At 37.3% G+C, this 5,358-nt stretch overlaps 1 pseudogene; it reads left to right on the forward strand.

Moving 5' to 3' along the window:
• Positions 1-231: 231 nt before the first annotated feature.
• Positions 232-1,250, forward strand: LOC102822771 (annotated as a pseudogene).
• Positions 1,251-5,358: the final 4,108 nt, after the last annotated feature.

Below are 5,358 nucleotides of genomic sequence, written 5' to 3' on the forward strand. Positions count from 1 at the left end.
TTGGATCGTTTTAAATTTGTCTAGATAGATCTGGAGATGGGGATAAGATTCTTTTGATTCAGTAGTGAGTAATTGTTATGATGACTAATTGCACCTGTCATAACAGTAAAGGGAGAAGTTTTGTAACAAAAAGGGAGGAGTAGGAGATGAATAGCAGGTTTTCACAGGGCCTTGTGAGACGGCTGCAGAATCCTACTGAATGGTCTCAAAGACAGCCTGGATCTGGTTATGGGTTTAATTTTTCGTTTGACAATATTTGGTGCAGTAACATACTTTACTATCAAATGGATGGTATATGCAATTGATCCAACCAGAAAACAAAAAGTAAAAGCTCAAAAACAGGCAGAAAAGCTAATGAAGCAGATTGGTGTTAAAAATGTGAAGCTTTCAGAATATGAAATGAGTATTGCTGCTCATCTAGTAGATCCTCTTAACATGCATGTTACTTGGAGTGATATCGCAGGTTTAGATGATGTCATTACAGATCTGAAAGACATAGTCATCTTACCCATCAAAAAGAAGCACTTGTTTGAAAATTCCAGGCTTCTGAAGCCCCCAAAAGGTGGACCACCAGACTGTGGTAAAACGTTGATTGCCAAGGCTACCACTAAAGAAGCAGGCTGTTGATTTATTAACCTTCAACCTTCAATGCTAACTGATAAGTGGTATGGGGAATCTCAGAAATTGGCTGCTGCTATTTTCTCCCTTGCCATAAAGCTACAGCCTTCTATCATCTTTATAGATGAAATAGATTGCTTTCTATGAAACTTTCCAAGTTCTGATCATGAAGCAACAGCCATGATGAAAGCTCAGTTTATGAGTCTCTGGGATGGTTGGATACTGACCATAGCTGCCAGGTGATAGTGATGGGAGCCACTAATCCTCAGGATCTTGACTTGGCAATAATGAGAAGAATTCCTACAAGATTTCATATCAACCAACCTGCTCTAAAACAGAGAAAAACAATCCTGAAACTGATCTTTAAAAATGAAAATGTGGATAGGCATGTTGACCTGCTAGAAGTTGCCCAAGAAACAGATGGATTTTCAGGAAGTTATTTAAAAGAGATATGTCAAGATGCTGCCTTCCTCTGTGTCAGGGAATATGTGAACTCTACATCAGAAGAAAGCCATGATGAAGATGAAATTTGGCCTGTGCAACAGCAGGACCTGCATCGAGCAATTGAAAAGATGAAGAACTCAAAGGATGCAGTATTTCAGAATGTTTTAACACATGTTTGTTTAGATTAAGAGTAAAGTTCATTTGTACAGTTGATGTGATCCAGTTTGGTGTGACCTGTTATTAGTGGAGATAGAATGGAAGGAGGAGTGCTCTTTAACAGTAAGGGAGTTAATAAATTGGTTTTATATTCTGAATTCTAAGTTATTGAGCTATAGTGGATATGTAAATGGTATTACTACTGGCCAGAAATCATGAAATGGAATGATATAATCCAACCTGGGTATGTGTGCTTGTATTTGACCTCTTTAATCATATGTTCTTGCAGCAAGATAGCATGTAAGCTGTTCTTAAAGTGATAGTTGATTCATAGGTCATCTGTGAGAAATGGGGATGTGGTTAAGTGCTGGTTCCTAGAAATGTGAGTGTGTGTGTGTGTTAAACGTATATATTCATACATTTTATATTAGCATTCTCTAAATAAGTTTGAATGCAAAACTTTTTTTACTTCAACTACTGAATCCAATGTATGAGTATTCCAGAACACTTAATTGTGCTCATGAGGAATCTGTACCTGGACTAAGAAGCAGTCGTTATAACAGAACATGTGGACATTGAATGTTTTAAAATTAAGAAAGGTGTGCAACAAGGTTGTATTCTTTCACCATACTTATTCAACCTGTATGCTGAGCAAATAATACGAGAAGCTGGGTTCAATGAAGAAAAACGTGGCATCAGGATTGGAGGAAGACTCATTAACAACCTGTGATATGCAGATGATACAACCTTGCTGGCTGAAAGTGAATAGGACTTAAAACATTTACTGATAAGAACAAAGAACACAGCCTTTGGTATGAATTACATCTCAATGTAAAGAAAACAAAAATCCTCAACACTGGACCAATAAACAACATTCTTATCAATGGAGAAAAGATGGAAGTTGTCAAGGACTTCATTCTTCTTGGATCAACTATCAACACTCATGGAAGCAGCAGTCAAGAGATCAGACAATATATTGCATTAGGCAAATCTGCTGCACAGGAATTTTTAAAGTATTGAAGAGCAAAGATATCAGCTTGAGGACTAATGTGCACCTGACCCAAGCCATGGTATTTTCAATAACCTCATATGAATGCGAAAGCTGGACAGTGAGTAAGGATGACCGTAGAATTGATGCCTTTGAATTATGGTGTTGGAGGAGAATACTAAAAGTGCATGGGCTGCCGAAAGAACCAATAGATCTATTTTGGAAGAAGTGCAGCCAAAGTGCTCCTTAGAGGCCAAGATGACCAAGCTTCATCTCTCATACTTTGGACATATTGTTAGGAGGGAACAGTCACTGGAGAAGGCCATCATGTTTGGTAAGATGAAGGGTTAGAGAAAAAGAGGAAGACCCCCAACGAGGTGGATTGGCCAAGTGGCAGCATCGGTGGACTCAAGTGTGGCAACAGTAGTGAGTTTGGCCCAGGATTGGACATTGTTTCTTTCTGCTGTGCATAAGGTTGCTATGAGTCGGTGCAGACTCGATGGCACCTAACAATAACAACAATAATTTGGTTATCAAAAATGAAATATTTTAAACTAAGTAGCTACTATTAAATGTGCTGAAAGACTTATTTTGTAACTTCAATTTTTAAATTTTTCTTAGTTTATCATAGATTGTACCCTAAATACAACACACACATTACAATCCTCCTAGTGTGCCTATAGTCTGTTGAGCGTATGTGAACTATATATGAAACATATTTTGTCTGAAATTCTGATAACCAGAATTCTATTACAGACACTTAAATTAAAATACAGCATGAGGAAATTGCATCACACAATCTTGAGGCGTCTTCTGAATCATACAAAAGATTAAATTATCTTTCTTATAGTTTTACCTTGTATCTCTAAAAACTCATTCATGAAATACTGGATTAATTTCCCTGATAATAAGTCCCTAACTAGAACGCATTAGACAGCTTATTCTTCACTTATACTTTGAGTAGTGGGGTAAGTCTATGGAATACTTTGGATGACTAAAAGCAAATTATGAAAAATTGTGAAGATGATGGAAAATTCTAATGAGCGTAGTAAGATAACAAAATCATTGTTTCAATTTTTACTAATTGCACTACACTATTACTTTGTAAATGTATAATAAAGTGTTCCTTCTTTATTAATTTTTCCACTTACTCCATAGCTTTTTTCCAGTTTTCCCAAATTTTATGCCTTTTCTTGCTTACATGTAAGCTGATTATGTATTGATGAAAATAAGGGTTGATGTATCATTTCTCCACATGTCCATTGTGTTTATCTTCTCGTAAATTCAGACTATCCAATAGTGGTAAGTATTAAATTTGTCATGAATTTAATCAGCAAATTAAGTTAGAGAAATACTACTAAAGAACTTCAGTGTTAGATGTGGACATGCATTCCATGTACGTGGTTTGATGCCAGGTTTCAAGGTATTTGATTTGGGGTAGCAATTAAGAGTACTAGATCTAGAGTCAAACTGCCAGAATGTAAATCCGGGCTTGCTATTTATAGCCAGCTCTACATTTCTTCATTTTCTGACTTCCTTGAGTCTATAAAATGACAGTGATGCTTACCTTAAAGAGCTATGTAATAAGATGATAAAGCATGGAATGGAGTCTGCACAGTGGTAGATACATAGTAACTGTTCCAATGTTGTTGTTGTTGTCAGGTGCCATTGAGTCGGAACCGACTCATAGCGATCCCATGCACAGCAGAACAAAACAATGTTCGATCCTGGGCCAACCCCACCACCGCTGCCACACTTGATGCCATCAATGATGCCACCTGGCTGAGCCATCTCTTTGGGGGTCTTCCTCTTTTTCTCTGGCCCTCCATCTTACCCAGCATGACATCATTCTCCAGCGACTGTTCCCTCCTGACAATATGTCCAAAGTATGAGAGACGAAGCTTAGCCATCCTGGCCTCCAAGGAGCACTCAGGTTGCACTTCTTCCAAAATAGATCTATTGGTTCTTTTGGCAGTCCATGGCACTTTTAGTATTCTCCTCCAACACCACAACTCAAAAGCATCAATTCTTCTATGATCTTCCTTATTCACTGTCCAGCTTTCGCATCCATATGAGGCTATTGAAAATACCATGGCTTGAGTATTTTATTCCTCAAGCTTACATCTCTGCTCTTCAACACTTTTTAAAAAATTCCTGTGCAGCAGATTTGCCCAATGCAATATGTCGTCTGATCTCTTGGCTGCTGCTTCCACGAGTGTTGATAGTTGATCCAAGAAGAATGAAGTCCTTGACAACTTCAATCTTTTCTCCATTGATAAGAAAGTTATTTATTGGTCCAATGGTGAGTATTTTTATTTTTCTGACATTGAGATGCAACCCACATAGAAGGCTGTGTATCATTATTGATAGTATTATTCCTTTTCATGCTGATGTACATATCCTGATGACATATCCTTAGAAGACTTTTTCCAAACCTCTAATATGTCTCAAACTATTCCAAGCCCTTGTTATAGCTTAATAATGCAGTATTTGAATCAACTGGATATCTCCCTTAAGAGCTGGGTTAGGCTAATCTAAAAATTCTCTATTAATCAGAGTAACATTATTCAGTAGCTATGACTGAACAGGTTTGGTGCTTGATGAGGATGGTTGTGCCTATATAAAAATGGCAGCATCACTTTGTTGGGAATTTTTTTACTGGAATTTTGTTTGTGGACAAATGTTACAACTTTTTTTGGGTAAAGAAAATACATTGGGTGATATACTTTTTTTTTTTAAAGGAGGGCTGAGTAGTTAATCTTACAGTCCATGAACAAAGGACCCTAGACAATCAAGAAAGAAAAACACGAGTGGAATGTGGGACACTACCCTGAGAAGCAGTGACACCAAAGATGGAGGAAGAAATTAGGACATGGAGAAAGAGAGCAGCTAAGGATTATAGACTCATGGAAAGACAAAGGCTATGTGCTGGTGGCCAGAAGACAGGGTTGTAGAATGTGCCCTTTGGTTGTTTAAATAATTATATATTTTTGAGTGTTTTTGTATACCTCCCCCAAAAAACAAAGCAACAGAGGAAATATAAGCAAATCCTTTAGAATAATGATGCACCGAGGAGACGAATCTGCAATGAAATGATGAGTGTAAAACTGATGTTCTCCCATGAAAACTATTACTCAATTCACAATAAAAAA

The sequence above is a fragment of the Chrysochloris asiatica genome, unplaced genomic scaffold (genome assembly GCF_000296735.1).
Source record: "Chrysochloris asiatica unplaced genomic scaffold, ChrAsi1.0 scaffold00193, whole genome shotgun sequence".
Taxonomy (NCBI): Eukaryota; Metazoa; Chordata; class Mammalia; order Afrosoricida; family Chrysochloridae; genus Chrysochloris; species Chrysochloris asiatica.